The following is a 10856-nucleotide window of genomic DNA, read 5'->3' as shown; positions in this document are numbered from 1 at the left end:
TTTATAAGAGTCTTTATTGAGTTACAAGTTTCATGTCCGAACTGCAGCGTGCAGCTCTACACCTTCCATTCTAGGTCGACGAAGTCTCGTCTGACTCTCCGCCCCCTGTGCACCAGCTTAATACCCTAGCCTTGCTCCACCTCCTACGCCTCTCCCTGCGTCTCTGGGTCCCACTGCTCCTCCTAGTCTCCTCCCTCCTAGACTCCTCCGACGCTGAAGACCCCCCACTTCCTTCCTCCTCCTTTCGGCGGGCTTTGGGACCCGGCTCCCTCTCCGGGCTGCTTGCTGCGCCAGCTTCCTCTGCATTTGAACTTGGCGCGCGCGCCCAACTCCCTGCCTTCCTCTTAACCGTTGCCTCGCTCTCTGAGGAGGGCGTGACCACCCCTGACTCGTGCCCTCCCTCCTGCTGACAGCCTCCGGAACCCGATGCCTGGCTACCTTCTTCCCTGCTGCTCTCAGTCTTGAGCGTGGGTCCCGACTTCCAGCTGCTGCCGCTCTCAGTTATGAGCGTGGGTCCCGACTTCCAGCTGCTGCTCTCTGAATCTCCTCTGTTCCCTTCCTCCTGGGGTGTCCCCCCGGATCCCCCCCTTGCTCTGCTCACTGGGGCTCCCTTTTGGGAGTCCTCTGACTCACTGCTTAGGCTTGGAGATCTCGGGTCGTCATCATCACTCATTCTCCCTTCGGATTCCTCCCCCTCGCTCTCTGTTTCCTTCCTTCTCTGCGTCTCTGCTCCTGAACCCCTGACAGCTCTCATTGGGCTTATTTCAAATTGGTGTTTTCTGGGTTAGAATGCACATTCAACCAAAAATCGCAGAGTGAAATGTTTGTTATCAGCCCAAATCAAGCATAGGTGTTTTAGTTAATCTCAATAGAAAGAGGACAAATAAGCTTGGATTGCTCTTTCGGTGTTCATTCTCCCACAAGCTGCAAAGCGAAGTGTCATAAGCATAAACAACGCAAAACAGGTTGTTTTCGGTTCCATCTACATTGAAAGAAGAATCTTGGATTTCGCTTATTTCAAAGTCGTGTTCTTTGGAGTTAATGCACATTTACCCAGAAATCGCAAAGTGTATGTAATGAGAACAAAACGGCATATTTCCGATTCCTTATCCGTAGAAAGACGAATGGTTCGATTGGGATTATTTCAATTCATAAAATCATAGAATCATATAGTTGGAATTAGCGTGGTGTTTTTTGGGTTTGCACCAGAATCACACTACCAAAGCAGAAAGGTCTTCTGGATTCCATCTACATAGGAAGAAGATGAAAACGCTCTGATTGGGCTTATTTCAAATAAGTGTTTTTGGAGTTACAATGCACATTCAACCAAAAATCGCAAAGTGTTCTTTGATAACAAACATTTCACTCTGCGATGTTTGGTTGAATGTGCATTCTAATCCAGAAAACACCAATTTGAAATAAGCCCAATGAGAGCGTTATCATCTTCTTTTTACGTAGATTGAACCCAGAACACCTTTTTGCTTTGGTTAGGTGATTCTGGTGCACACCCAAAAATCACCACGCTAATTTCTGGGGGGGGGGGGCACCGAGGAATGCATAAAACATTTTGTAAATGTACTTTTGTCCATTTACTGTATTTATTTTTCCCGGTTTGAACTAAAAAATGGCGATTTTCTTGAGTCAAAATGAGAGTACCCCCAATCATTTTTTTTAGAAAAGAAGCACCGCATATATACTCACACATATACATATATCCGTTTTATTTTTATATATTTACAAACGGACACCGATATCTAGGTATGTATATTCTTGTATATAAACTTCCGCGGCCCCCCCGCCCCATCCCTCCGCCAAGGGGCACGAGAGGAAGGCCACTGGGGGAGAAAGGCAGGTGAGGGCGGGGCGGGGGGCGGGGCTGTCCCCTGGGGAGAGCGGGGTCGAGAGAGAGTGGGCGGGAGAAAGAGAGAGGGCCAGCCTGGCTCGGCACGTCTCTGCAGGCCCAACGTCGCAGCGCCTCTTCCGCCCGTTTCCCTCCCCTTCCTGTCCTCTTGCCTCTCCTCCGGTGGCACCTCCTTCCGGTACCCCTGCCCTCGCCCAAGATGGCGGCAGCACAGGCTCTTCCGCCCGTTTCCCTCCCCTTCCTGTCCTCTTGCCTCTCCTCCGGTGGCACCTCCTTCCGGTACCCCTGCCCTCGCCCAAGATGGCGGCAGCACAGGCTCTTCCGCCCGTTTCCCTCCCCTTCCTGTCCTCTTGCCTCTCCTACGGTGGCACCTCCTTCCGGTACCCCTGCCCTCGCCCAAGATGGCGGCAGCACAGGCTCTTCCGCCCGTTTCCCTCCCCTTCCTGTCCTCTTGCCTCTCCTCCGGTGGCACCTCCTTCCGGTACCCCTGCCCTCTCCCAAGATGGCGGCAGCACAGCCTCTTCCGCCCGTTTCTCTCCCCTTCCTGTCCTCTTGCCTCTCCTACGGTGGCACCTCCTTCCGGTACCCCTGCCCTCGCCCAAGATGGCGGCAGCACAGGCTCTTCCGCCCGTTTCCCTCCCCTTCCTGTCCTCTTGCCTCTCCTCCGGTGGCACCTCCTTCCGGTACCCCTGCCCTCGCCCAAGATGGCGGCAGCACAGCCTCTTCCGCCCGTTTCCCTCCCCTTCCTGTCCTCTTGCCTCTCCTCCGGTGGCACCTCCTTCCGGTACCCCTGCCCTCGCCCAAGATGGCGGCAGCACAGGCTCTTCCGCCCGTTTCCCAACCCTTCCTGTCCTCTTGCCTCTCCTCCGGTGGCACCTCCTTCCGGTACCCCTGCCCTCGCCCAAGATGGCGGCAGCACAGGCTCTTCCGCCCGTTTCCCTCCCCTTCCTGCCCTCTTGCCTCTCCTCCGGTGGCACCTCCTTCCGGTATCCCTGCTCTCGCCCAACATGGCGGTAGCACAGCCTCTTCTGCCCTTCCGAGCTAGGAGTGCAGAAAAAGGTGAAACTGCCAGGAAAAGGAGAGGAGGAGTGTGTGTGCGAGTGAGTGAGTGAGTGAGAGTGAGACAGGGAGCATCCTAGTAGAGATGGAAGGGGAACCCAAGGGTCATCTAGTCCAACCCTCTGCAAAGAAGCTCAGAGCTACAATTCCCAGGTCTTCTTTGGGAATTCTATGGGAAGTAAGAGTTTCTACATTCATGAGCATTCACTTGGAGTGCGCTCATGTTTTTACCTTTTATTGAAAGCGGCCACAAGTGACTTGGGTGGAGTATAAATAATAAAATTATATTGCTCCTGCTGCTGTTCTTCTCTTACCCTAACTCACATCCAACCCAATACCAAACCTTAACCCGAATGCTCACCCTCACTCAAACCTAATCCTCACTCTAACCCTAAACTTAACCCAAACCTAAGCCTCAGTCTAAACCTAATCCTAATTTAACCCTAACCCTAAGTAATAAAATTATATTTCTCCTTCTGCTGTTCTTCTCTTACCGTAACTCAACCCCAACTTTAACTCCTAATCCTAATCCAACTCAAACCCAACTCTCACTGTAACCCTAACCTTTACCCAAACCTAATCCTAAACGCTTTGCTTCTTTTTGTGGTGTTTTGTGTTATTGCTTCATTTCGTAGGTCATGAGGCTTTCTTTGTTTCTTGTGGTGTTGCTTCATTTAGCAGTTTTTTAATTGGCTTTTGTGTTTCTTTTGGTATTGCATCATCTTCATAGGTTGTTTGGATTTCTGATTAATTTGCTTTGGATTTCTGGTAGCTCTGCTTCTTTATGATTTGTTTCTGTGTTTTTGGTGTTTTGGCTTGGTTATGCCAAAAAATCGAAGACATACCACCAGAAGCACAAAAACCAAGAAATATTCCCAAAATGAGGCAAAACCAGGAGACATGAAAACCAAGCCAAATCAATGGAAAAGAAACAATCTCACCCAAAACCGCAGAACCATTCAAAGTAAAAGAAGCAAAACAATTAAATGCAAAAAACAAGCAAAACCACCCCAAATTAAACAAATCAGCAGAAAACAAAAAAGCAGTAAAGCCACCAATTACAAAGCAATGCCACAAGAAACTGGAAACCAGTTTTTAAAAAGCAAAACCAGAAACTCAACAAGCATGCAATTTGTGGGAGTCCAAAAGCACTTCAAGCAACAGAAATTAACCAACACAGCATACTAGTTTTCACTTAGTCTTGGGTTTCTGGTGAATGTGCTTCGTTTGCAGCTGGCTTCATTTCTTTTCCATTGGTTTAGCTTGTTTTTTGGACTTTTGCTTTATTGCTTCTTTTGAGAAGTTTTCTTGTTTTTGCATTCTGGTGGTAATACTTTTGAATGCTTTGGGGGTTTCTGGTGAATCTGCTTTGTTTGGGGTTGGTTGGCTTCTTTGTCAGTTTCCATTGATGTTGCTTTTACATGGTTCTTCTGCTTCTTTTCAGTAGGTTTTTGTGTTTTTAGTGGTTGACTTCATTGTTGGAATGGTCATTAGACATTTCTGGTGGTTTTGCTTCATTTCTGGTGGTTTTTCTTTTATTCTTGGGATTATCAGATCTCATACAAATTAATATTCTCAAAGGTGCAAAACCCAAAAAACCTAGAAATGAAGCAAACTCACCATAAATCCAGCACCCAATCTGTTATGTACTAACCTTGGATCCTAGAAGGCAACAACTGATTGGTTTTTTCCTGCAGGCCAATCAGGCTCCAGGAGGGAAGCAGAGTTAGCCAGTCAGACGGGACTCATTGTGTAAATAATGTATATAAAAGCCTGAGGTTGGGGGGGGGGCAATAAAGAGCATGAAATACATACAAGACTCTGAGTATATTTCACAATTGTAATTTATATAAAAGAATCTATGAAACGAAAACCACAGAAAAAATCCAACATAATCCCAAAAACAAACCAGAAACAACAGAAACAAACCGCATCCACCAAAGATGAGAAAACCAATTGAATAGAAATTCAAGAAACTCACGCAGTAAACATCTCAGGGAAAAGCAAAATCACCCCCACACCATGCAAAACTAGGGTTTAACTGGCTTTGGGGTTTCTGCGCAATTTACTTTCCCCCTCTTTTGGGGGGTTTCTGGTGGTATTTCTTCTGCTTCTCACATTTCTGCTTTTCAATTGGTTTTGGGATTCTGGTGAATTTGGTAATGATTTGATTAAAGTCTCTGTCTGGCAATTTTCCTTTTTCATGAATTCCTTCCTTGTTGGGTTTCTGGTATCTCACTTTTGGTTTTCACATTTCTCTTAGTTTTGCTACGTTTCAGGTAGTTTGCTTACTTTTTGGAATTATCCAGTCTCATAAAAATGAAGCAATATCATTAGAAGCTTAAAAAGCATGGGGGGAAAAACCCCAGGCACTAACCCTAACCCTGAACGTTCACCTATCCCCTGCCCTAGCCCTAACCCTAACCCTGATATTCTGGTCATCCATCTTGGGGATAACAATCTGGTGAGGTAAATTCAGTTGAGATCACTAAATATCAGCTGTGCTTCCTCATCCCTGAGTTTATCATAGTTTGGTTTGGAATGTTGTAGAGGTGCTTATGGAGTGGGGGCAGCCTTCCTAAGAAGGTGGATGGGCAAGACATAAAGCTAATCATTCTACAACAATGTTTGTGTTTGAAAATGTGGGTGCTTATATCCCTCATGGCAGAATTATGTTCTGTGCCCCACAGTTGTATAGACCTGGTGGTATGCATCTTTCTGATTTGGGTTGTGACATGATTCTTAAGGATCTGCAAAGAGCTCTGTTTGAGCACTTGCGTGTTTGTGGGTGGAGGTGAACAAGCACACCTGCCCAGACTTACCAGTAATTTGATTTGGTTACATTGGTCGAATCTGACTAGTTTTGCTGATCCTCAAGTTGTTATATTTAATAAATACAACCACTTTTGGTTGTCTTGACTCTTCCTCCTGATGTGCTAGGAACCACTCCGTTTGGGGGGCACTGCAAAACATGCGGTTTTTACTGCAAACATTTTGCCAGACTTTGGCCTTGATTTGGAGTGAATCAGGCAATGTTGGGTCTTGGGGTGACCTTATGACCCCTGTCACTTACTTGGTTTGTCGGGCAAAATGCTAAAAAAATTCTACAATGTCTGGCAAAATGCTACAAAACTTTTGCCAGACTTTGGCACCAGTTTGGAGTGAACCGGACAATGTTGGGTTTTGGATATTAATTATGAACCCCGGTTTGATGTATCAATTACTCTATGGGGTGTTACAAAATGTGGGGGTTTTGCTGCAAAACTTTTACCAAACATCAGTTGTGATGGGATCCCAGATTTGGGGTTTTGTAGTTAAATGAAGCATTCTTTCAGTGCTTCTCGGGAAATGTGCAGTTTCCGTCAGATCAAACTAATACTACTGGATAAAATGATATGGTTGTTGATTATCAGACAGTTCTCCCATTTATCAAGGAAAACGTCTGTTATGGGTGGCTTTTGCTTGGTGTGTGTGACTGTTGACAGACAGATTTGAAAAGGAACACAGCTTCCTCTGTTTGTCTCACAGTAACTTACTGGCCTTTTTGATTATGCAGTCGGCTCGCCCAACACTTCCAGCTGGATTCCGAGGACAGGAAATGATTCTGCTAAAGGCTTTCTGTGAATATACCATTAATTCCAGTTGATTTGTTTTAATGGTCACATAAAGGCATTTTCTTTGGTTATAAAATGATGTTGTGAGTCTTATATCTGAGCAGTCAATAAACTCCCTCCCCCACAGAAACGCTTGTCTTACTTCTTCTTCTGCTTGGCATCCATACTTACATGTTTGTTTAAAGAAAGACTAACCCCACCCCGAACCCCACCTCCAGCTTTCATTTTATTATTCTAGTGACTAGTCACTGTTCATAGCAACACTTGATTTTGTTCCTAGACAAACTGCCCTGAAAGACAGTTACTATGAACTACATGTGTCTTCTTGATATATAAGGTTGTTGCTAGTTTCTGCAAAACACTTCTTTATCTTTCAACAAGAAATAAATGAATAGGAGGCTGCCCTAAGGAAGAAGTGTGATTGCATCTGGAATATCAGACTCTCTGTATTTTTATTTATTTACTTGATTTAGGGGTGGCCGCTTCACCCCCTGGTTATGCCCATGTCCCCAACTAACTGAGCTTCTTGGGATCATCCTGCCATGCTGTGAGCTACTACATTATCCTGCACTTTACAGAACCTTCCTTAGAGAATAAAAAACTGAGGCAAATTTCCAGTCTAAACAGGCTACACAAAAAGAAACAGCAGCGATTCTTTATGTTTGACTTAGAATCATAGAATCATAGAGTTGGAAGAGACCACAAGGGCCATCGAGTCCAACCCCCTGCCAAGCAGGAAACACCATCAGAGCACTCCTGACATATGGTTGTCAAGCCTCTGCTTAAAGACCTCCAAAGAAGGAGACTCCACCACACTCCTTGGCAGCAAATTCCACTGTCGAACAGCTCTTACTGTCAGGAAGTTCTTCCTAATGTTTAGGTGGAATCTTGTGCTTGAGCGCCTGATATCTCAGAAAATCAACATCAGTGTTGGGGTGGGTGGGTCAGGGCATTTCCAAAATGTTATGATAGATGGAGCCATGGATGTGGCCAAGGGGGGCCAACTAAATAAAAATAAATAAAAATACATAGCTAACTGAGGTTCTGAGCCCCTAACAAAAGGCCTGCCCCCACTAACAAAAATGCTGGCTACGCCCATGGATGAAGCCAACTACAGTGTAGCATGTGTGGGCACAAATTTGTGGCAGGGGGCACAAACAGGTGCCCCTAAAGCAGGCTCCCTCATTGGTGCCTGGCTCTGTGTGAGAAGGAGCTGACCTAAGCTGCTTTGCTTCTGCTGGCCAGAGTTCTGTCCTTATGTTAGGCCTGACCCAGGGAAGAGAGCAGGAGGGTGGGTGGCCGCAGTGCACCTCGCTCCCAGTCACAGCAGCAGCTCCGCCTCCGGGTCACGTCTGACCTGGCGCACTCAAGGAGCCTGAGCAGCAGCTTCCCTGCCCCTCTCCTCCCCTGGACATGTGGGGCATGCCCCTCTCCCCTCGTTGAGTTCTGCAAAGGCAGCCTGAGACTGAGGAGGAAAGAGCTCACTGCTCATGCCAACCCTAGAGAGGATGTAAGAAAGAAGCAGGCTGTTGGAGGACAGCAGAGAAGCAATTGAGCTTGGTGGAGCAGTGCCCCAGTCCCCCTTAAGGATGAGCCTCCACTGACAGGGAGCAAGAAGGAATTTTAAATGGCGAAAGACAGGAGTGCCTGGCGTGCTCTGGTCCATGGGGTCACGAAGAGCCGGACACGACTAAACGACTAAACAACACAATATTGGCATGGGAACTACAGTAGTTCAATGCTGCAATTTGTCTACCCTACTTAATATTTGCCATTAAGGAAAGTATAAAGTCATAGAGTAAATCCTTTCAGCTTGTTGATGTGAAGCAGCAGACCTCAATCTGAGAGAATTATTGAATATTCAGAAGTATACCTCTCCACTACTCCTTAGTCAGGCTAGTTTTGGGCATTTATGGCAAGATTATCCCAAGTGGAAAGGAATAATGTATTTTCACTGTTATGTATTCAGTGGTCTGTCTTTGCTTCCCATTGTCTCAGGAATTGGGTAATTACCATCTCAAAGGAATGGCCAGACTACCAGGAAAGGCAATCAGATAAGGCATTATCAGATAACTTGGCAGACAGGAAAAACAACATTCAAATTTCTATTGTAGAAATTTCCCTTTTCTGTGATGTAGGTATGATGTTTGTGGGGGTGGTCTTGAGCTCCAGGGCAGGGAATTTCAAAATGGCAAGCACACATTGTTCGCGGTCCTCCTCCCCTCTCCTGCGTGTGAGAGGAGCACCCTGTTGCAACAGTTTAATAAAGATCAGGCTTACTAGCTGCTTTGCTTCTCAATATTCTCTGGTTGGCCTCTGTTATTTTCTCCTGCCGATGGAGAACCTACAAGGTTCTCCAATAAAGGAATAAGGGCAGATTTTGTTTACAACAACACAAAGACATCTGAAACTGTCCAATAAACTGCAAGAGTTTATGGAAAATTGCTTTCACACACTAAAAGTTCCCTGCAACTAGAAAGCCAGCAAAGCAGGGGAAAGGCTAGCTTTTTTAATTGACAAGTACCTTCTCTATGATGTGCTAGGCTTTGGTTTTTACGCATAGAAGTGTTATTCCCCACCTGTATCTTGAAGTAGTATGGTCCATTTGGCCACCTCATTCTGCTGCATATGGAGAGTGCTGGAATTTTTAATTCTTAAGGAAACATTGTGTCTATTTTTCCCACATGAGATGTTTCTTTACTTATATCAATAATGTTATGAAAGACTTGTAGCATGCTTCAAGCTGATTAGCACTGCAAACTGCAGCTCCACCAATCACCGTGGGGCATCCTCCAGCTTCAGGTGTCATATTCAAAATCGCACAAGCCTGAGCGGGAAACCACATTTTCAGGAGTTCTTTAATAGAAGTATGGGATAGATACAAAAATATATTGGAGCCAAAAGTCCCTTATTGGCTATCTCCGCTGGAGGTAATGAGTGTTAAGAAAATTAATATGAGAGGTAATTGGAGTACATATGGTGAATTGGTAATTAAAGAAGGAGGAAAATGGAAATTGAAACCATTTGAACAAGTTGAATTCCACATCCACCCTCTAAATTTTGATGGCTTTTCCTTCACTTGCCCCACCTAAGTCACGCTTGGTGCCAGACAAAAACAAAACTTTATGGTCCAATACCGTGGTGAAATTTATCAGTGTGAATTGTTTTCTTCATTTTTTGGGAACAGATGTGGTGAAGCAATGGGGAAAAATAAGTGCCTGCTTACTGCTGACCAAAGGGAATATCAACAAGAATTGAAAAAGGAACTACAAGAAGTTGAAAGAGAACCTCAGACCAATGATCGAGAGGAAGATCCCAGAGCTGTATAAACCTACTGTGAAAGTTAACAGTATTTCAAGGTATAAGAATAGCCCTTCCCCCCCCACTCCCAACAACCATAGCAAAATACAGCATAGGATGGGGGTAAGTAATATGGTTCACTCCAGATGATCAGCCTCAGTTATCATGGCTGTCAGGGCTGCTACCCAGTCCCAGCTCACATAGGACCACGTTAGCCAGCGTTCACGTTAAAAGAGTCTTTATTGGGTTACAGGTTCCATTTCCAAACTGCAATGTGCAGCCCTACGTCTTCTATGTCAGACCGGCGAAGACCCGTCTGAGTCTCCGCCTCTAGCACACCAGCTTAATACCCTAGCCTTGCTCCACCTCCTGCGCCTTTCCTTCCGTCTCTGGGTCCTTCTGCCCCCCGGGGTCTCTTCTTTCCTACTCTCTTCTGACGCGGACCCCCCTGACCCTTCCGCCTCCTTGCGGCGGGCTTTGGGACCTGGCTCACTCTCCGGGCTGCTTACTGCGCCAGCTTCCGCTGCATTTGAACTTGGCGCGCGCGCCCAACTCTCTACCTTCCTCTTGATCGTTTCGTCGCTTCCCGAGGTGGGCGTGACTACTCCTGACTCATGCCCTCCCTCCTGCTGAAAGCCTCCGGAACCCGATGTCTGGTCCCCTTTCTCCCCGCTGCTCCCGGCTGGGCACGTGGTTCCCGATCTCCAACTGCTGCTCTCTGATCCCTCTCTGGACCCTTCTTCCTGGGGTGTCCCCCTGCTTTCCCCCCTTGCTCTGACCGCTGGCGCTCCCTTCTGGGAATCCTCGGACTCACTGGACAGGCTCGGTGATCTCGGGTCGTCATCCCCACTCATCCTTCCTTCGTATTCCTCCCCCTCGCTCTCTGTCTCCTCCCTTCTCTGCGTCTCTGCTCCTGAACCCCTGACATCCATCCCCCCTCGAAGCCCCCCCTTCCCCCCTCCCCGCTTTCAGGTGTGGGTGCTGGGTGCTCCATCATCACGGGAGTGAATGCCGGATACAGT

The sequence above is a fragment of the Podarcis vaucheri genome, assembly GCF_965113315.1.
Source record: "Podarcis vaucheri genome assembly, contig: SUPER_2_unloc_3, whole genome shotgun sequence".
Classification (NCBI taxonomy): Eukaryota; Metazoa; Chordata; class Lepidosauria; order Squamata; family Lacertidae; genus Podarcis; species Podarcis vaucheri.
The sequence above is the reverse complement of the archived record's forward strand: the minus strand, read 5'-3'. Positions refer to the sequence as shown.